Below are 23244 nucleotides of genomic sequence, written 5' to 3' on the forward strand. Positions count from 1 at the left end.
TTTTTTCCTGTAGGTGATCTTATGGATTGGTATTTTGTTTTCTGTGTTCAAAGTTCTGGGCATTTCTATTATTTCCTGTATTATAATGATAAGGCTTTGTCTATATTTTTCCTCCTCTCCTTTTTGTATACCATTTTAAAGCTTCTACAATTGGTGCCTCAATTTCTTTTCTTCCCTTTAAAACCCTTTGGAGTTTGGCTTTCAACTTCATTGTTCAAATAAAAATGCTCTCTCAAAAGTTATCATTTTTTTAAAAACTGTGAAATCTAATGATCTTTTCTTATAGATAACTCTCTTCTATAAGCTTTTGTCACACTCTTTTGTCCTGACATTTGCTCATTGTCCCTTGCTGGATCTTCTTCCATGCACTAACTATGGATGTTCTCCAAAGCATGTCCTGGATGCTATTTTCTTCTTTCTCTATAATATCTCTTTTTTACATTCTCTTCATTCATCATCTTTCTGCAAATGATTCCTAGAACTCTCTTGAGTTCATGTTTGATATAACTAACTTGCCTTTTTAGACATCTTTAACTGGCTAACCCGTAGCCATTTGAAACAGTATGTCTAAAACAGAGCTTATTAACTTCCTCTTAGGGTTTAGATCTTCTCAGCTTTCTTATTTCTGGGGAAATAATTTCCATTTCCCAGTGTTCCAGGATTGTGGGTATCATCTGTCCTCAACTTTTCACTCTTACTGACTGCTACATAACCAGTGTATTGCCCTGTTTTGGCATTTCTTATGTATATGCTTCCTCTTCTCTATTGGCATAGCTTTTATCATGTTGTAGGCCCCCCACCTTTCACCTAGACTATTGCAAGAACCTTCTTGTTTGTTTTCCTACTTTATTTTCTCTCCCTTGATTTTCCTTAAGAACAGGTTCGTCCCCTCTTTCCCTCCCCATAACTTCAATAACTGTTATGTCCAGGATCAAATATAAAATCTTTTTTGGTGTTTAGAGCCTTTCATTTAAGATGTCTTCCTGCCTTTCAAGTGTAAAAGTTAAAATTAAATCTCAATAATAATATTATATTTTAAGAGATTTATTAATGATCATTAAGAATCAAGGAATAATGAAGATACAAAATAAAGACCACGTGCCCATGGCTGATTAGCCATTTTTAGTCATCCCCACTCACCACCATCAATGCTGATTCTACACCAGAGAGAGGGAGCCTCCAAAGTCCACATCCTTTATCCTCTGTCTTCAAGAAGTACATAATGACAGGAAGTCAGTGGGCTCTTGGGATATGTAGTTCTTTTTTAGGGTAAGAGATTTTTCAATCATACAATTCCCCGTTGGGACCCATGGAAGACTAGACTCTTCTAGTGGGTCTTGTAAACATATCAGCTTTGATATTGCAATAATTTGAGGATAAGAGGAAAAGATAATAAAACCAGTAATTGCTAGGCACATTGACAAAAAGCCAGTTAGGGGGAAGTCCCCATTTGGCATAAGAATATACATTCAGATTAAGTGTTCAATCAACCTTCAGTTCAATCAACCACACCCAAAGTTCATTCTGGATCTTCTTGATGTAGCTTGTGGTCTGTGGAGGCATCTTCATGGTGCCTTCTAAGAAGATTTCAATTTCTGGATTTGGATAGGTAGCATATTTCTTAACCTAAAATTACTCTCAAAAAGAATTTAAAATTTGCAATTTAAAATAATAATAATACATTCCCCCCGGAGAGGGTGTTGAAAAACACAGGGATCACTTAGGGATGAATGGCTGAGTTATGAGGTTTATGAATCAATTGACAAGAGAAATAAAAAAAATTTTTTTATATAAATAAAAAAATAAGTTCTGGATGAAATACCGACTATCAAAGTCATATGTGTAAAATTTCTAAGTAAAGGAAAAATAAATCCATAACAGGTCCTTGAATCAGAGCCCAATTATAATGATTTAAGCAATTATGCATTTATCCAATCAGTAGCCAGGACTATAGAAAGTTTGCCGCACCATGAAAGACAGAAAAGGAACTAGATTATAGGAGCCAGGTAGGAGCCAAATTTGAGATACTTGGTAGAATGTGGGACAAGGAAGACCTGCCTTTGACACGTTAAACAGCTGCAACCTTGAACCCCAAACAAGTTTAAGTCCTCTTGTCTTGGCTCAAAATTTTCCTGAATCCCATTGGGATTGGTTCGTCTCTTTGACCTTGTGCTCAATAGGCACTATTCAGTTTAGCTTTGTGCTTCTTTGGCACTGTGCAGTGGCCCTTTTTGTATTCTCTTGTCCTGGAATCAGACAGAATCATTAAGCAAAGTCCCATAATCCTTTTTTAAACAATCAGTGGCATCATTTTTATAGTCTCAAGCTTTTGGGGCATGCATTGACATTATAGCAAATATATTTTAAACTTCTATTACTGCAAAATCAAAAAAGTTAAAGATGCTCAATGCTGGTGACATGTGCTTCAAAATAAAACTGAAAAGTGATCTTTGTGGGCATGTATCATACTTTTGCCTTTGTATTCATTGTACTTAACACAGTGTCAGGCATATTGTAATTTCATGATAAATGTTTATTGGCTAACAAATTAATTATAGTAGGACCTTGTTTTATGCAAACTCACTCCACATAAATTGAGGTATATGTAACTGGCAACAGAATAAAATTTAGACAAAAATACTTAAATAAAAATAATTTTTAATTACCTGCTAAATCAACACCATTTTTCCTGCAGAGTAAAGTCTCAAAGCAGTTTGCCCAATCAACTTATTCACTGAGAAGTATTAGTGTGAGTCATTACATTGTTCTGCATTTAACATTAACTTTTGCATCAGTCTTTATCTGGAGTTCTTGCTTGTAACAAGTCATGTCCATGTAAGAGCAGTGCTTCTCTTTCTTTCATTAATGCTATTTAGTTATTGAAATTGGCCTCAAAAGTATAAGAGTATTAATGCTGGTAACTCTGATAAGCCTAAGAAAAGTCATAAAGTATGTAGGTATGTTATTATAAGAAATACATATTAAATAGTGGGGTTCACTATATGTGTGATTTTCAACTTATATGAAGGATCTTTGAACATGTTGGTTATGTAAAGTGAAGTCATACTGCATATTGGTCTATAGTTATTATTGTTTGCTTTAATCCCTTCTTGGTTTAGGAATTAGAATCATAATTATCTCATAAAAGGAATTAGACTTCTTTTTTCCTCAATTTTTAAAAAAATTTAGAATATTTTTCCATGGATTCATGATCCCCCCTCTCCACTCTTTCCTCCCCCCTCCCAAAGCCAACAAACAGTTCTACAGGGTTATATATGTATCATTGTTCAAAATCTATTTTCATGTTAATCATATCCTTTAACATCATAACCCCAGCCATATTCCCATCAATGTACATGATCAATCATATATTTTTCTTTTTAAATTATTATTATTATTATTTTTTTAAATAAAAATCCTTACCTTCCATCTTGGAATCAATACTATGTATTGGTTCCAAGGCAGAAGAGTGATAAGGACTAGGCACTGGGGGTCAAATGACTTGCCCAGGGTCACACAATTGGGAAATGTCTGAAGCCAGATTTGAACCTAGAACCTCACATCTCTAGTCCTGGCTCTCAATCCACTGAGCCACTTAGCTGTCCTTAATCACATATTTTTCTAATGCATTTCCATTTCCACGGTTTTTTCTCTGGTTGTGGATAGCATTCTTTCTCCTAAGTTCCTCTGGATTGTCCCGAGTCAATGCATTGCAGCTAGTAGAAAAGTATTACATTCAATTGTGTCACAATGTATCAGTCTCTGTGTACAATGTTCTCCTGGTTCTGCTCTTTTCACTCTGCATCAATTCCTGGAGGTCTTTCCAGTTCCCATGGAATTCCTCCAGTTCGTTATTCCTTTTAGCACAATTGTATTCTATCACCATCAAAAACCACAATTTATTGACCCATTCCCCAATCGATGGCTGCCTCATTTTCCATTTTTTTTGCTACCACAAAGAGCGTAGCTATAAATATTTTTGTATGAGTCTTTTTTCTTATTATCTCTTTGGAGTACAAACTCAGCAGTGGTATGGCTGGATCAAAGGGCAGACAGTCTTTTATTGCCCTTTGGGCATAGTTCCAAATTGCTCTCCAGAATGGTTGGACCAATTCCCAACTCCACCAGCAATGCATTAGTGTCCCAATTTTGCCACATACCCCTCCAACATTTATCACTTTGCTTTGCTGACATATTGTCCAGTCTACTGTGAGATTTAGAATGGTTGAGGTCTTAAACTGTAGTGATAAAAATAGTGGAAGATATAAATTGTGATAGATATGAGAGGGTGAGTAAATTTGACCACAGAGATATGTTTCACTACAGTGTCTTGGGTTTAAAATCAAATATAAGGTGGTCACCAGGGAAATATTCCCAATTATTCAAATACCCAAGTCAATTGGGTTTTATAGAGATTTTAGTTAACAATACAATGAGTAATCAAAGAAAGAGAGAGAGAGAGTAAGAAAGGAATAAGTATGAAGGGCCTCAAGCCAGTATAGCCTAGACCTGAGCCTTAAGAGAGAAATCAGTCAGTTTTTTTAACACTCACCACAAGATCTGACTAAACAAGGATTTTAGTGACACCAAGCCAGTTCCATCTCAGCTGACTTCACCAGAGAGCCTTCCAGCCAGAGACTGTTCCAATTGGCCTCTCTTCAGAGCCTCCAGAGGGACAGAGTCCCCTTAGAGGAGCTCCAGGGAGACCTCCTTAGAGAGTGTCCTCCAAGAGCTTCCCTTCTCCAGAGCCTCTCTCAAGAGATTCTTCCCAAGCGATCCCCATCAGAGATCCTCCAAAAGGATTTCTCCAAAAGGATATCCCCCTCAAGAGATTCTGCTTTTTCTTATATAGTGGTTTTTCTCCCATGTCACCTCTCCTAAGTCCCTACATCTACCAATCACTGTAGATGATTTCCAAAAGACAGCCCATTTTGAATTCACAGCTGAGTAGATTAATCTCTTAGTAAGAGAGAAAAAAAATGCTGCTGTGTTGACTAATTTCATTAAGAGAAAACCTCTGAGTAAGTTTTCACCTTTTAGGTCTAAGTAGTTTACAAGTTGCCCACCTTTATAGGTACTTAGTATCCCATTGTATCAATTCTAAAACAGTCATGACTCAAAGAACTTCCTGTCCCTTCCATAAGCATGGATCAAAGTACTTTTCATTGTTCTCAAGGAGCTCTCTGTCCTAAAGCAGTCCTAAGTAGGGTGGAGTAGGGATATTCCCAAGGCAAGGAGCCCCCACACTCAAGTAGAATTCTCACCATCTGCTAGGGAATTTTTTTTAAGTAGAAGATTCCCCAATGGGGGAAACCCCTAACATTCATAAGTCTGAGAAATTTTTGAGGTTTACACTACTAGGTGTAAGGTGGTACCTGTTTTAATTTGCATTTTCCTCATTTTTTGAAAAAAACTTTTGGTCTTTAAAAGTTTGATAGATTTTTTCCCTATAAATCCATCCCAATCAGCATTATCATCTCTTCCCATACTCCCCTCCTTAAGTAATTATTTTATAGCTAGCTTAATATCTTTTTCCCATGATTGATTTATTTAAGATCAATTTTTTGACTTGTACAAGAATATTCATAGCTGCGCTCTTTGTGGTGGCAAAAATTAGAAAATGTTCAATGGTTGAACAAATTGTGGTACATGTTGGTGATGGAATACTATTGTGCTCAAAGGCATAATAAAGTAGAGGACTTCCATGGAGACTGGAACAACCTTCAGGAAGTGATGCAGAGCGAAAGGAGCAGAGCCAGGAGAACATTATTCACAGAGACTGATACTCTGGTACAATCGAATGTAATGAACTTCTCCATTAGTGGCAATGCAGTGATCTGAAGAACTTGGAGTGATCTATGAGAAAAAAACACTATCCACATTCAGAGGAAAAACTGTGGGAGGAGAAACACAGAAGAAAAAAACAACTGCTTCAAATAATGGGTCGAGGGGATATGGTTGGGGATGTAGACTCTAAATGAACATCCTAATGCAAACACCAACAATATGGAAATAGGTTTTGATCAAGGACACATGTAATGCTCGTCGGCTGTGGGAAGGGGAGGGGGAGGGAAATAATATAATTCTTGTAAACAAGGAATAATGTTCCAAATTGACTAAATAAATTAACTTAAAAAAAAAAAAAGATCTCCTTTTTGGCGTTTTGTTAATTTAGGTATTTTGTATTTTTGTAGGTAATCCTCTCTTGAATTCTTAGTTTCAGTGCCATATACTAATAGATTCTGATAATTTAAAAAAAAATTCTTTTTGTTAGAATTTCATTTTTATTTTCTTATATTTGCTCCACTTCTTTTTAATCAAATTGACTAAAAGTTTTATCAACTCTTTTACTCATCTCAAAGAATTAGTTTTTAGTTCTTTAGTTTTTCTGGTTTCCAGTTTATTAATTTCTCCTGTAATCAAGATTTCTTTTGCTGTACTTCTTTTGGATTTAGTAATTAGATCTCTAATTTTAAAATTGTATGTTTGGTTCATAAGTTATCGTTTTTTGTTTTGTTCATGTATATTTTAAAAAGATATTTTTCCTCAACTACTTTAATTGGTATGTTGTATTTTTATTATCACTTCAGGAACAAAATGTTTATATATTTTTCCTTTTTTATTTTCAGAGTTTAAATATTAAGGCAGAAAAATTGGGGAAAAAATGCAAGTAAGTAAGTCAGTCATACATCAAAATCAGCTTCTAGGTAGAAAAAGCCAGCTTCATCCATTATCATTCATTTTACATATTGAAATCAGGGGACCTCTGGACATTCATTCTAGCTCTAGTTCTTTGATTCTTTGATGTTGTTACTTTGATTTTTACACTAAATATACTCCTTTGTAAAGCTGTCCCACCTCTCTAGGCCCCTGTTTCTTCATATTTTAGGAGAATGAATTCATTGATTAACTTCCAAGCTCCCTTTCAGGTTATATAATATAAAAGTTATGAACATATTAACTTGAAGTCACATAACATATACAAGTTATTAGTCTTAAAATTAAGATTGTATTGCCATAAAAAATAAAAAAATTTGCAATGTTATAAGTTATCAATGAAAATGTTTGTGCTCCAGAAAAACAGCATATAATTAAAAAAAAGAAAATGAAAGAAGAGCTGCTTATTGCAGCCATTACATATTACTTTAAAAATAATTTATTGGAAAGAGGTAATATATTTTCAATCACAAATGAGGTAATGTTTTTATTTTCTTCGAACTGACTACTTGAGACTTCTCTCTTGCATCATAAAATGATCACACTTCCCTACATGTTGGTTCCCAAGACACCTATTTTAGAATAGGGAAATCCTAAGAGAAACTTTCACATGAAATGTGCACTAGAAGTAGAGCAGAGAAATTAGAATCTTGTTTGCTGGTTTGAAGATGATTTATAGCACCTCAACTGATATTGTTTTGTCTGCTTTTTTAATTGGCCTCTGCAGAATTGTGCAAATCTTATTTCTTTCACTGTGTCTCAAAATTCACAATTCCCAGACTTTCATTATTACTACATTTTGAAATGGTATGAACATTTTCTATTATAACTAGTTTCATTTGCCTAAAGTCAGTTTACTGCTGAACAAACCTAACTAAACTTAATTATTGTTGATTAGGATGGCAGTAGCTAAAATTACACCATGCTACTTTTCATTGTTTAATGTGGCAACCTTAAATCATCAAGGTTTTATCATTTGAAAAATTAAAACTATTTACTTTCATCTCTTTTAACCTGTTTGAGACTTTAATTGAAGTAAAATATTTATTTAAATTAGTACTTCAGTGTAGTTGGATAGAATATCGATTTATTTAAAATGTAGAATTATCAGCATTTGCTTTTTTCACAAGATAGAATCTTATTGTATCTGGTTCCTAACTCTGGATTTCTTATTTTTAGAGAACATTTTGCTAAGTAAATTTATAGAGCTACTACCGTGTCTCACTTTTTAGAGATGTAAATAGGATTGGCTCATGATTTTTTCCTTATGGAGCTAATGAGGTTTCTCAGGAGCTCTTCTGAAATCTTGATTGATTTTTTTGGAGGCTTCTTGAATCTTCTATACTACACAAAAGTTACCAAGCTAAATAAGATATTGTAAGTAATTGCAATATTTATAGCTTCTTAGACTTATTAGAGATGTAAGTAACATCTTTCTCTTGAAGAATTGCTAAAATTTCTGATCACTATGCTAATAGGTTATTTATGGGAAGCTTCCTTTCTTTAAACTCAGAGTTCTAGGAAAGTTTAAATGCTATTATTAAGCAGCATTTTACAGTTAGATATTTAGTGCCAATTTTGAGAACAATAATAATTCAAATTTACATAAAGAATACTTTACATGCATTATTTTCTTAGAGACTCGGGTCATGCCCTGGTTTAGTTTGTGTGTTATTCCACAGTTGTGGACTGTTGAAGGTCACAGCCAATATGGGTTAGGATTGGGACTTGGAGTGTTGTTTTCCATTGTGCCATATTGCAGCAGACTTGCAGTATCACAATTATATCTACAACACAAAGACAAATCATTAGATTCCTTGAAATCAGGGTTTTCTATTTTAAAAACATGTTTAAAAGGTAATTATATAAACTCACCAGAGAACTCTAAATAAGCTTCCCCACCCCACCTCTTTTTTTTAAGTTAGCCACTAGATTCCCTATGAACCCTCTTCTTTTCCACTCCAAGTTGATCAACTATCTGCAAGTATTTCTATTGATACTTGCTGTATAGTTATTTATCTCATAATTAGTAATGTAAAGGGTGAAATTATGGCTGAGACTGAATGTATAATTAATTTAGGTCACCAAGGATTTTATTTATAAAAAAATCCTAATGAAAAAAACCCAAATAATAAAATACCCAAGTCAGCTGCCAAATTTTATGGTGATTTAATTGATGTAGTAGATAAGATTAAGAAGAAGGGAGAAAGAAAGGGTGAAGGATTTCTCTCCCCCCTTCCCCGCCTGGCTGGTACTGGGAGGGAAGATTAGAACATTTAGAAAGTAAGGTTTTGGAGTGTGAAGGAGGAAGGAATCAACCTGAACTCCAAAAGAGGACTCAGCTGAGATGCCTGAACCTGAATCAGGTCAAGGACAAAACTCACTGCCAAAACCCAGACAATAACTGCCACCACTCCAGAGATGTTGGAACACCTAGCACGCTGCCAGCCAGAGTCACTTCTCCAGGGAAAGAGAAAGGGACAGGAAGTGCCGTGCCTTATATGGACGTTTTTACATCACTTTTCTGCATCTCATCTGTACCAATGAGGACGTAGCTTGACTAAGGACAGCCTAGAGGTCTGTCCTTTTTTCTGCACATGTCTGTTGAAGGCCATTCCTTAGATAATTAAATCTTGAGTTTGATGCAGACCTTCAAGATCTTGTTAAACTAAGAAGGGAGGAGAAATGTAGTTTCCAAGACCTGATTCTGTTATTCCAAGTATCTCTATTGTTACTGATGAGGAAATAGCTAAATCACATCTTCTAAAGAATGGTCTGATTAGGGTGGGATAGTTTTAAAATTCACAGTAATGTGATGACTGCCAAATTGTTCATTTGATTTTTAGACTGCATTAAGAAAAATAAAGTATTTGGATTCAGGAAGGTGATATTTCTGTTAAAGTTTTCTCTTATCTGACTACATCTGTTTTCATTTCTGGGTGTCACATTTTCAGAAACATTCACAATTTGCAGCATGACTAGGATGATAATGGGACTGGTGACCATTTGGGTGGGTACAAGGAGGGTAAGTTCATTGTTATCTACTAGACTTTGGAGGTCACTCATGGAAATTGTAGATTTGATTTTTCTTGACTTCTGAAGGTTCAGCTAGTACAGAATGGTAGATTTTGATTTGATGCAATGCAGATAACTTTTTGGTGAGAACTATTCAAAAGGAAAATGAGGTGTCTTGAATCCTGATAGGTTCTCTGTTGATGAAGCTCTTCATGCATAGGCTAAATTTATATTTATTTCATTTATTCTAGAAGGTAGACTCAATGATCTCTTTGGTCTCTTCTTATTCTTATATTCTGATTCCCTTAACATTATTTCCTCCTTTTCTTTAAGACTCCAATTTAAAAGAGGAAAAAAACTCTTTGAAATCATTTGGTATCTTTCAGAAAAATCACTGATTGTGAAGTCATCTAACCTGGGAATCTAATCTTATTTTCCTGATTAGTTGTGGGACTTTGAGAAAGTTACAACCTTTGTTATGCTTGTGAGGTTTTGATTAGATGATCTCTAGTTCTTTTTATTTTAAATTCTGTTCTTAACATCATGAATATTTGAGTATTTAATATGTAAGTACTGTTATAGATGCTGTGGGGAATACAAATGAACCTGTCTGTCCTCTAAACTGTTACCTGTCTTCTAGTTGCTTACTAACTTTTGGGATAGAAGACAAGATTTTCATACCTGAACAGTCTGGTGTGACAATACAAGCTTTTAGGTGAAATTCAAATAAGTTTTGCAATAGACAAGTGCAAAAATAATTCAGAGAAGTGAGAAGTAGTTGTGAGTTGGCATGGTCAACAAAACTTAGCTGATAGATCTTGAGCTGGATCTAGATGAATACTTACAACTTACATCAAAAAACAGAGGAAGTTCTAGTTGTCTCCTTGAAGAACAGTTCTCATCTATTCCTTCCTCTTACCTTAGATTACATGAGCTCTAATTGCCATCTACTTAGACTATTTCAGTAACTCTCTTACTCTTCATGCTGATCTTTTTCCATTTCCAGTTTTCCTTTCTAATTTTTGTCATTTCTAAATTAATCTTCTTGACTACAAAGGAAGATTATTCTATGCCAGGAGTTTTTAAATTGGTGTCTATAGACTCCAGGGAATCTGAGAATTAAATTGGGGGGGGGGTGCTATATCTCAAAATCAATTTCTTTTGTAAAACTGTATATTTTATGCATTTAAACTATTATTCTGAGGAGAGATCCATAAGCTTCACCAGACTGCCAAAGGGGTCCACAACACAAAAAGAGTTAAGACTTCCTGTCTATGCTTAAAGCAAATAGGCCTTTTCTTATCCAGTATATGATTCCTCCTACCCTCAAGACATGTTATATACTTGGAATTTTCCTCTGATCCTTTTTTAAAATTCAACAAACATTTACTTAGGATTCATAACAGTTTTAAATTTAAAAAATACCTGCTCTGTTGTTTGAGGATCATAGTTAAAACAAATATTCAATCATATCACATTTTAAAAATGCATGCCAACTACATGAAAACATTGTGTTGGGTTCAGATACAGAAGAATGTGATTGGTTAGTGCCACGTAAATATTTGACAAGGTAATTCATATCACATGCTAATAATTCATACCCCTAATAAGGGTGTTACAAGGGAATCACTTTAAAAGACTGATATATATTAATTTAAGGTCGCCAAGGAATCAGCTATGTAATTCCTAAATGAAAAACTCAAGTCAGCCGTCAGCTTTTTTTGGAGTTTAATTACAATAGGAGTAAGAAAGGAATTAGAGATATAGAGAGAGAGAGAAAGGGGAGAGAAGGGAATAGGGCTTAAATACCCCTTCTGTTTAGGCTGGGCCAAAAGGCCCAAGCCCTTAGATAGCTGGGGCAAAGAAAAGAGATCAGTCCCTATTACTCACGTGTCCAAAATGGAGAAACAGTCTCAGAGGCCCCCACCTTCAGCTTCCTTCAGAGCAAGCTTCCTCAGAGCCCAGGAACCACACCGCTCAAAAACTCCACAACCTTCTCAGTCTCCAGACCCTCCTATCTTTAAGGACACCATCCAAGTTGCCTCCCCTCATTCCTCACATCTACCAATCACTCTTCATCAATTTCCCTGTCAATGGAGGCTCTCGCTTAACCCAGGACCGCCCAGAGGTTTCTGGCTTTTGCACATGTCTTTTGAAGGTCATATTTTTCAAATGATTAAATCTATACTCCTTTGCTACAGCCCTTTCTAAATCCTGTTAACTTGAGTATGGTAGAGATTGGAATAATTAAATTTTGATCTAGGCTGCAGCCCTTACTCAATCCTATTAGGACTGAATAGGGTGGAGATTGATTCCAAGTATCTCCATTGTATCAATTCTAAATCAATCAAGACTCAAAGAAATTCCTGTTCTATGCTTAAGCATAGGTCAAAGTCCTTTCCATTGTTCAGCAAAGGGTTTCTGTCCTAAAGTAATCTTAAGAAGGGAAGAGAAGGAACCTCCCATGCCAATGGAGTTCCCATTCCAATAGACTATCAGTAAGAAATTTTCCAAGTATGAAATATCCCAATGGTGAAATTTTCAACAATTATAAGTCTAAGGAAATTTGAGGTTTACAAGGGAGAAGAAACAAAGCAACAATACTTGATTAATTACTAGATGAATGTGTTTAAGGGAGTAAGTGCTATAGGAGTTCAAAAGAGGAAGAGATTTGACCTGGGTTCTGGTTGGAGTGATAAGGGAAGGTTTTGCAAAGCTAGATTAGTTTCAGTAAGATGTTTTCCATTTTATTGGAGGTTATAATTAATAGGTTTGCCCTCTCTACACATATTAAAACTTTTATTTTTTGGGAAGTTGACATTAAAACATTGTATGGCCATGTAATTTCAAAATTGAAGTGTTGGATTCATAAAATATTATTTTTTATATTTGCTTTATGTACAATCATGCAGAAAATAAACCTTAAATGAATCTTGAGTTTCCTGAACCTATATCTACTCCTCTGAAAGGACTGATAATAGTATTTGGGATGCAGTAATTCCCTAGAGCTCATTCTTCAGAAATATGTATTTTTTTGTTGTTTTATTTTTGCTTTTAAAGTTAAGAGATCAGAATTCAACAGATGATCCTTTGGGCTTACTTTAGCCTTAGAATTATTAAATATTCTTGACTCAGTTGTTGCTTGTTACTCTTGTAATTTCAATTACAGACTCACTAATTAAAATTCAAAAAGATTCCAATAAGAGCTTTATGTCTTATCTCATTTTATCTATCAGTTGCTTATCTCAGTGCAGTTTGGCAAATTGCCCAGTGATTAGAGGCTAGGAACAAAAGATGGAATGTTTTCATAAGCTTTCAACCTTTTTCTATGCAGACCTAACTAAAAGGTGTATTAACTATAGTTATTTAAAAATTAATACATTATTGGGATTTAGAAATAAAATTAGTTCAAAAAATGATTAGAAGTTAAATTAATTTAAAAAATTTATTGCAATTCAGCGAGACCTATCGACCCCTTTTCTCAAAATACTATTTTTAAATATACAAAATGAAATACATAAGATTACAAAGGAAACCAATTTTATTGAAATGTAGTAGTAGAAGTAGTAGTAGTAGTAGTAGTCGTCTCTTGGTAACCTAGGATGACGATTGTCTTTGTGAGTTTTTATCTACGGTGTATAGATGAGTGAGCACAATTTAAGTGGAAAAGTCATTGCACAGACAGTCCCACTCTCTTGGCGTTGGAAGCCTGGGTCCAGTGGCACGAAAAATCGTTACACCTGGAGGCTTCCTCAGCTGCATTGGATGGCCTTGTTGTCCTTTGTGCTCCGACACGCCCTAAGCACTCCACAGTGCTTTGCTGCGTCGCCCTCTCAGCCATTGAACCTTCTTATTGGTTTCTTCCGTCTGTTCAGCCGAAGCAGTTTTCACATGCTGGGTGAGCAAAGCCCTGGTTCACCAGGGGTCCACGACGACCTGATGGCTACCCTCACAAGGTTTAGCCGGCCTGTGGAAGCTGTTGCCTGGGGTGTGGCCGCTGCCGCATGCTAGCAGCTACTGGGAGCCACAAGTGAGAGCTGGGTGTCAGGTGAAGGTCAGAGGCTGTAGAGCTGCCCTAGGAGGACACAACAAGCCCTCCATACCAGAGACACTACCCCTCCCTGAGCACCCCATACACCCCTATTGAAATATCAGGATACTAACCCAAAAATCAGTTCATGGACTTCAGATTAAGAATAACTTGGTTTGGAAGAGCTACCCTTCCCCATACTTACCTTATCTACCTGAAATTCCTTTTCCTTAGTCCCAAGGTATATATTTTTTTAAACTCTTACCTTCCATCTTAGAACCAATACTGTGGATTGTTTCTAAGGCAGAAGAGTGGCAACGGCTAGGCAATGGGGGTCAATTGACTTTCTCAGGGTCACACAGCTAGGAAGTATCTGAGGCTGTGACAAAGGCTGGCACTAGAGGAAAAGTGAGTAACCCTCAGGAGAAAGTCTTTTTCCACCTTCTCTCTTTGGCTTCTCAACTAGGACTTTCCATCTCTGGGACAGAGCCACTCAGCTGGTGCCCTCCGCCCCCCACCCTTATTTCTTATGATGCTTTCCCACATTGTGTGCACTTGGATCAATATGAATGAGAAGCTGTGCATTTTTCATCTTTCTCTTCCAGTGACAGATTATTTTAGAATCTTAGTGTTGTAAAAGTCATAGGAAAGGCTTTAGGTTGTCCTACTCAGATTCTACTTGGATAGGGCTCAAAACCTTGGATTCTTAACATCTTATAGAAATATCCTTTACTTTTTTAATAGCAAAGTACCAATTGTTACTAAAAGTACTTCATTCTCCTTGTTTACTGGATCATTTTAAGACATTTAGACAGTTGATAAAGTGATGTTTATGGACAGAATATGTCAACCATTCATTCTCTTTTGTTTTGAAACTAAGCCCTAGTATTTAGCTCACAAAGGGACAGATTTTCAAATCAAGGTGGTAGACTAAGAGGACCCAAGCTCTCTCTTGATGTAGGATGGTTGTTCTCTTGATCTAGTATGGTTGTTCTAGGATGTCTCTTATAGACACTTATAGCTCTTTACATTAACAGTAGCAAAAAAGGCTGGTATTATGATCTTCCTGTATAAAACAAAAATTTTAGAGTTGTATTCCCTTCTGTGTCCCATAAACATAATTTGAGGACTTGAGGATAAAGTTTTGCCCACAACTAAAATGTTATTAGTCTTATTTGCCATTCAGAAGGCATTAAGGACAGATTCTTTTAAATGTATGATAGTTTTATGAGCAGGATGAACAAAGGGCTGTACCAATCTTTGAATTAATATAGTCTTGCAAGTATTTTGGATGTGTCATGAGTCTTTTGGGAATCTTTTAGAGCTGTAGGTAGGATGGGTTGTATTTTGACACTGGGTCATTAATGACAAACTTAAAAGATTTTTTATATTTAAATGGGGGAAATGCTACTGAGTACAACACCATTTTGACAATGAGGTGATTCAGTGGTTAGGAGGCTGGTTCTAGAGTCAGGAAGACCTGAATTAAAATCTGGCCTCAGACACTTAACTAGCTACTTTACCCTGGGAAGTCACTTAACCCTGTTTGCCTCAGTTTCCTCTTCTGTAAAATGAGTTGGAGAACAAAATGGCAAGCCACTTAGCTTCTTTGCTAAGAAAACCCCAAATGGTGTCAGGAAGAGTTGAACAAGACCGAACAACATCAACACAATAGACATATTTTAAGATTGTAATTTTCAAATCACCTGCATGAAAGGAAGGATGTGATGTACTTGAATAAAGTGATAATTATAAAGTCATTAATACAGACATCGGATAGCTAATAGATAGAATTCCAGGCCTAGAGTCTGGAAGACCTGAATTCAAATCCATCTCAGACATTTACTAGCTGTGTGATACTAGAAAGGTTACTTAACCCCTGTTTGCCTCAGTTTTTTCATCTGTAAAATGAGTGGAGAAGATAATAGCAAACCACTCCAGTATCTTTGCCAATGAAACCCAAAATGGGCTTTTGAAAGTCAGACATGATTAAAATGACTGAACAACAAACGCACAGGAAAATTATTTCAATATACAAACATGTATACACATACATACCTACATATGTAGGTATGTATGTATACCCCCAAATATATACACATTTGTATGTCTGTAACGTTCAGTAGGAATGCCACCCTAAAAATAACATGTATCTATTGAAATTAATAGCAGCATTGAAACTGGGTATAAATGGTACCCTCTCAATATATGGTGAAAGAATTATAACTACATTCAAACTGAAACCTTTGTAGGGAAGATGGAGTATACAAGAGAGAAGTGTATTTTGGATATTAGGGGTAGCATAATTAGTATAGAATCTTTTACTGTATGACAAAAACATGAAATCTCTGTGGGCAATCTAATGCAATCCATATTGTAGAAATAAAATTAACACGATTTAACTGACTGGTTATTAAGGATGAAGGAGTGCCACGGGCAAGGTCCAGCCTCACTCACGACTCCAGGGGTTCCCTATAGGTGGCGAAAGATCGGTCAAAAATAACAAAAGGAAGACAGCTTAATCATTACAGCCATGGGATTGCTTTGCATCTGATAGCTGCTCTGCCATACCTATGCCTGGTTTTTATTTTTATATCCATTTTCTTGGTACACAGATACATTACCTAACACACATGTTCAAAGAGAGATAATTGGAAAAGTGATACATTAACTTTTAACAAATCACTTGATTAACATTCTATATTATTGTATTGTGATTACAGACAGCATACACGATAAATGATTTTGTCACAGGTGGCTTAATTTTCTCATTCCTCTGTGAGAAGTTTTGAGCTTACAAACAATCAAGGAAATTACTTACTGCTTTTAATAAAATGGAATAATTAATCAACAGTTCTTAAAAGACAATTCAACAATTGCATCATTGAGGTTGAGTGGTACTGGGAACACAATTCAAATTTAGACTGATCATTTTTCAACATTTTTACTAGGGAGTTTCTCTGAGTTACTGATTTGTGAAATCTAGTCACTGAGGTATATTGAAGCTTGATGAACTTGTACTTATTGTATGGGCCTGTATGATTTTGTGTGCTGGCTTCATGAGAATAGGTTTCTGTGAGTGGGAAAATTTTGGGCTTGGCTTGTAGCTGTGGTTTCCCTGGGAATTATGTACCTAAGTAAAAGTTAACCCATGATAGTCTTTTGGGATTGGGTTTGAGGGTCTGACCTTTTGGTGATGTTTTTAGAGAATTAGGATATAGGTATTTTGCTCTTGCATTACTTCTTCTGAGACTAGGGGGATTATAGGGGGAATAGTAATCATGTCGATTCCATAGGTAAGGGACATTGATAAGAGAGGTCATGCAAAGGGGGACTGAGTTGGCAATCACATCTTGCCAAAGGCCACTCTGGCCTCCTCAGCTACCACACATCATTCTGTCAAGGTGTTGTGGCCTGATGGCTCCCAGCAAGGGAGAAGAATATATGGAAGTTTTGAAGGTTACATGCCTCTGTGACTGGAAGGGGATGGTATTGGGAAGAGGTTGGAGGTGGGGTTTGAGGAAATAAAGTTTGGACATGCTGAATGGTGAATTTGAGATACCTGTGGGGCCTAGAAATGTGGGATTGGAGCCCAAGAGAAAGATGAGGGCTGGATATGTAGATTTTTGTGGTCATCTGCTTTGAAATAATAGTTGAAGCCTTATAGCTCTTGAGACCACCAAGGAGGTGGGAGGCAGCTGGGTAGCTCAGTGGATTGAGAGCCAGACCTAGAGACCGGAGGTCCCAGGTTCAAATTTGACCTCAGACACTTCCCAACTGTATGACCCTGGGCAAATCACTTGACCCTCATTGCCTAGCCCTTACCACTCTTCTGCCTTGGAACCAATACAGAGTATTGATTCCAAGACGGAAGATAAGGGTTTTAAAAAAAATGGAGGTTATCAAATATATTTTCTGATATCTAAATATTTTTCTGTTAACTGTCTACAATTGACAGGATCTTTGTACTACACTTGTTAGAATGTTTGTTTTTCCTTTAAGCATCATTAAATATGGGGTAAATTGCATATTGAATAGTAATCTTTTACACTTAGTTACAATTATTTCTTTAAAAGGATTTAGATTTGGTATATAGATAAATCAAAATTTGTTCTTGAAAATTTTATATTGGATCAATACAGAATAGTTTTAAAATGGTAAATTGATCTATTTTCAGTAGGGATTATCACATAAGACTTTTTCAGTAGTGCCAGACTTAATTTTTCTATCTGTACTTTTTTAAAGTATTCCTTTTTTCAGTCAAAAATCTTACTCTTAATTCTACCCATCTACTGTTTCTTCCCTTCACTTAAGAATGAAAGAAAAACAAGTGATTTATTACAAACATTTACAGTTAAACTAAACAAATTTCTGCATTGGTTATGTCCCTCCTCCCACCCTGCCGCACAAAGTTCAGTCTGTACCTCATTTTTCTTTCACCTCTCTGTCATGAGATAAATAGCATGTTTTATCATTAGACCCCAAATAATGATTAGTCATTACACTAATATGAATTCCTGATTCTTTCAAAGTTTTTTGTCTGTATAATATTGCTATTGGTATAATAAAACCATTCTCCTGACTTTTCTCTCTGTGTCAGTTCTTAGAAGTCTTTCTTGGTTTCTCTCAAGAGATCCTCTTCATCATTTCTTTTAGCATACTAGTATTCTATCATATTTATATATTGTAATTTGAGAGAAATGTATTTCTGTGCCCAACTCTGTTTATATATTCTTCCCTCCTTTTATCAGTTCTGTTTCCCCTACTCTTTCTTTTTTGTATAGATGTCTACTTGTATACCCTGATAATATGAGGTAATTTTCCTTAGTCTTCTTTTCTCTTTTTCCCTACTATATTCCTCTTTTCTACTCTTTCCATTATTTTAACATCATCCGGGGAATAAACATTTATTTAGAACCTATGTGCCAGGCACTGGGCTAATCACGTTTACAAATATCTCTTGATCCTCACAACAGTGCAAGATAAATATTATTACTATCTCTATTTTACTGATGAGGAAACTCAGGCAAATAGAGGTTAAGTGACTTACCCATCATTACCTTTTGCTTTAGCAATTACATAGTCTTCTAATTGATCTCCCAGTTATAGTCTGTCATCCATACAGATGCCAAATACTCTGACCATCTCATCGTTCTTCCTCCCTATGAAATACCCACTTCTTCCTTTGTATAGAGAGTCCGTTGGATTTTTGAAAAGTCTTCTACCATTGTGTCTTTTTTTAATATAATTTTTTTAAAATATATTTTTCCATGGTTAAATGATTCATGTTCTCTCCTTCCCCTCTTCTCTCCTTCTTCCCTCCCTTTTCCTGGAGCTGACAAGCAATTCCACTGGGTTATCCATATATTATCACTCAAATCCTTCCAATATTATTTATTTTTGTAATAGAGTAATATTTTAAAACAAAACCCCCAAATAATATGCCCATATAAACAAGTGATAAATCATAGTTTCTTCTTCCATCAAGTCTTTCTTGATCTTCTCATTTGGTAACTATACCAAAACTTTTTGGATCTCATCTTATTTCATACTTTGATTTATAATTCCCTAATGTATATCATATATTACTTTGTATTTTACTTAACCTATGTTAGTATCTTTCTGCTAAATTACTATCTCTTAGTAACATAGTGAGAAAAGATGAGTTAATAGGATCTGAAAATCAGGAAAATGCAGCAATTTAAGTTTAAGAATATAAGGCAATAAAAGCCAAATTAGTCAGCAGGTCAAAAGATTTGATTGATTTTATTAATCCTATTCATCATAAAAGTTAAGTACCTGAGCTGAGTACAAGTTAGAGGTGGAGTTAGACTATAATATTAAAGAAGATTTGAAGGTTTAATAAATAACATGTAAGTGATGTTATGTTCTAAAGAGGAGACCTACCAGTAAAAAGAGGGAACTGGTGACCTTGCTGTTCTAGGACTAGGAGAAGGAACTGAGGATATTTACTTAGAGAAGAAGAGTTGGGTTGGGATCCATTATAGTATCTATCATCATGTATTTGAAAGAGAATCTTGTGCAGTCAGGAGTAGATCTGTTTTGCTTGTTCCAGAATGTAGAACAGGAATAATTCTAACCATTGGAAGTTACAGAGAAGTATTTTTAGATTAGTTATAAGAAAAAATTCTTAGAGATATTAAAAAATAAAATGGACTGCCTTGAAAAAGTAATTTATTCTCTTTCACTAAATGGTTTCAGGTGGAGGCTGGTTGACCACTCATTGGGGGGATTTCTGTTTATATAGAGTAGAATGACCACTGAGATTTTGAGATCTTCTTGATAAGCTACAGTTATGGTAACAGCTTTTACTTCTAGTGCTTCTTTATAAAAGATATGTAGGTCTTCCCAATGGTAGAATGACTTCCCTAATATCAAAATAGTTTCAGAATTTTGAGTAGAGCTTGTGTTTTGATTTTAGGTATAATGTTCTTTCTATATTACTGAACCTCAATATATATCTAATTTCAGATCAATTTTGTATCTTGTTTCTTTGTATTTGTTTTTCCTTTTGTATTGTTTTTCTCATCTTTCTATCCCCACATTTGTGACAAGGAAATCACTTTTAAAAGACTGATATATATTAATTTAAGATCGCCAAGGAATTCAGCTATGTAATTCCTAAATGAAAACTCAAGTCAGCCGTCAACCTTTTATAGAGTTTAATTACAGACAGGAGGAAGAAAGGAATTAGAGATAGAGAGAGAGAGGGAGAGAGAAAGGGGAGAGAAGGGAATAGGGCTTAAATACCCCTTCTGTTTAGGCTGGGCCAAAGGGCCCAAGCCCTTAGATAGCTGGGGCAAAGAAAAGAGATCAGTCCCTATTACTCACGTGACCAAAATGGAGAAACAGTCTCAGAGGCCCCCACCTTCAGCTTCCTTCAGAGCAAGCTTCTCTGAGCACCTCTCCAACCACTCAGAGCCAAAACTCTCCAACCCCCCCTCAGTCCTCAGATCCCTCTATCTTTAAGGAAACCATCCAAGTTCCCTCCCCTCAGTTCTCACATCTACCAATCACTGTCCATCAATTTCAATTTCCCTGTGCCAATGGTGGCTCTAGCTTAACCCAGGACCGCCCAGAGGTCTGTGGCTTTGTACATGTCTGTTGGAGGTCATATTCTCAAATAATTAAATTTTGATCTATGCTGCAGCCCTTCCTAAATCCTCTTAGGACTGAGTGGGGTGGAAATTGTATTTTCCAAGACCTGATTCTGTCATTCCAAGTATCTCTATTGTATCAATTCTAAAATCAATCATGACTCAAAGAAATTCCTGTTCTGTGCTTAAGCATAGGTCAAAGCCCTTTCCATTGTTCAGCAAAAGGTTTCTGTCCTAAAGTAATCTTAAGAAGGGAGGAGAAGGAACCTCCCATGCCAATGGGGTTCACATTCCAATACACTATCAGTAAGAAATTTTCCAAGTATGAAATTTCCCAATGGTGAAATTTCCAACATTTATAAGTCTAAGAAATTTTAAGGTTTACACATTATCATCTCCATCTTTATCTTAATGTCTACATTTCTTCTAGTTCTTTGTGTTTTTAGTCCAAGAAACAGAGGATACTCAAGACCTTTGACAATGTCTAACCTTTGTCTACAACTTGGGTTCTTATTGCATTACTCCCATTACTCCATCTGCATTGGCTCTTAAGACCCTGAATAATTAGTGGCATTACATCATACTAGCATCCCATTCTATTTAAAAAAAATATCTCTGATCATTTGAAAACCAGTTCTAGCTTGGTTTAATAAGAATAAACATATGTTGTTAAAGAAAGCAATACCATGATTTGACAGTAACTTGATATAAAAGTGAATAAAAGATGTAGTTGCTATCTGTTTCTTTGTTAGAGAGGTGTTAGGGGAACTAGGGTTTTGAAGGAATGGCAGAAGACAACTACAACTTTGCTACATTGCATTTATATATACCCATTTTCAAATCAAGTTTACCCTAGAGAATGATTCAAGTTAAATATGAGATTTCATAGTTTAAATAATTTTAAATTAAGTAATAACCAGAAATCTATTCCTTTGAAACTACTTAAAGATCCCTAAATTAAAAAGCCTTTTGATTATAACTTTTTATTACATCATATGAAATAACCATGAAAATTCATTTTAACTTAAGTACTCCAAAAGATACATAATATTATTAGTATGAATACTTCTTCTACTTTCAAATCTCTTGGTTAATAGATGGTCTTGTGAGTTACTATAACCAAAAAGATCACCACCTGCTTCCAATCATCTAATCATGAAATTTTCCACATTTAGGTACACTAATCTATAGAGGATAAACACAACCAGACTTATAATCAGTCTTTGTCAACTTGTTATGATCTGCTATATCTTATAGTCTTCTTGTATAGCCTTTGATAATCGTAAGTTATCTCATGCCATGATGAAACATCTCAGTAGGGTGTCAGTGGAGGTGTTCTGAGCTAGACTTAGATCTGGTCAGGTCTGGTGGTTTAGAGTTAGTATTGGCATTAAAGGAAATGCTTGTAAACTCTATATCATTCAAAGAAGGGAAATTTACTCAAAAATGGGATGGGAAAGATATTTATCATATATAAAGCTTTACTTGAGTTGGGTACAGCTCCCTTGGCCTCATTTACTGTAATAGTATTACTTGGTCCAAAGAATGTGTTGACTTACACAGCAGTCAGTGTGCTGGGCTTTTCAGCTTTTAAGTGACTAAGAAAGTACAGGACTTAGCTCCTTGGAGCGATTAAGTTTTGAGGACATTTTCTTTGCCTTTTTAAGGGAAAAACTAGCTTTGGTATCAAGGACCTTTAAGGTCTAATGCCATGGAGCCAACAAGATTAATAGATGTTGCTCCTAGAGGAGCTCTCCTTGAAAACAATTCAAATCAATTAAAAAAAAAAAGGTCTTACTACATGAACCTCTTTCAAAGCTTTAACTTGGAACTCAATATTGAGTGCATAGATGAATGAAAATTCCATACAATGCATGTATCTACAATCTGGGGACAAGGTAAGGAAATATCTTTGTCTGAAATTGTAGATAATGAGAATTAAATCAGATGAGGTTAGCCATATGTAAAAGTTGCTGGATGCTTTTCAAATGTTAGGAAGGTATTATAGAAACATGTCTTCATTGTGAAGTCTAAAATGTTAATAGTTTAAAAATTTTAATTATTATAACATATGCAAAGTTTTATTATTATTGAATTTAGAGCTAGAAGGAACCAGAGAGGTCATCTAGAACAACTTCTCCATTTTAAACTGAGCTTTTAAAATGAGGCTGAGAGAGACTAAGTGATTTCTGTGTAGTACATACAGCAGGCTCTTTCTATTTTTATTATTTTGACACATCTCAGCTATGATTAATGAATGATCCTTTAGCTATTTAAGTTATTATTATTTTTTGAGGAATACTTTGTCATTGAATCCATACAACTTTTGAATGTACTTTGGTGTAATGACTCCCAAATAGTTTA

At 35.4% G+C, this 23244-nt stretch overlaps 1 protein-coding gene across 25 annotated transcripts in view; it reads left to right on the forward strand.

Moving 5' to 3' along the window:
* NCOA1 (nuclear receptor coactivator 1) overlaps positions 1-23244 on the forward strand; it is a 250903-nt gene that overhangs the window by 68740 nt on the left and 158919 nt on the right. For 5 of the 25 annotated variants that reach the window (XM_056813123.1, XM_056813111.1, XM_056813101.1 and 2 more), the window contains one exon: positions 6630-6670. The exons of the other annotated variants lie outside the window; for them this stretch is intronic. The gene's annotated coding sequence lies outside the window, so the exon portion shown is untranslated. The remainder of the gene's footprint in view (positions 1-6629; positions 6671-23244) is intronic. 25 annotated transcript variants of the gene reach the window in all.

Source organism: Monodelphis domestica, chromosome 1 (assembly GCF_027887165.1).
Source record: "Monodelphis domestica isolate mMonDom1 chromosome 1, mMonDom1.pri, whole genome shotgun sequence".
Lineage (NCBI taxonomy): Eukaryota > Metazoa > Chordata > Mammalia > Didelphimorphia > Didelphidae > Monodelphis > Monodelphis domestica.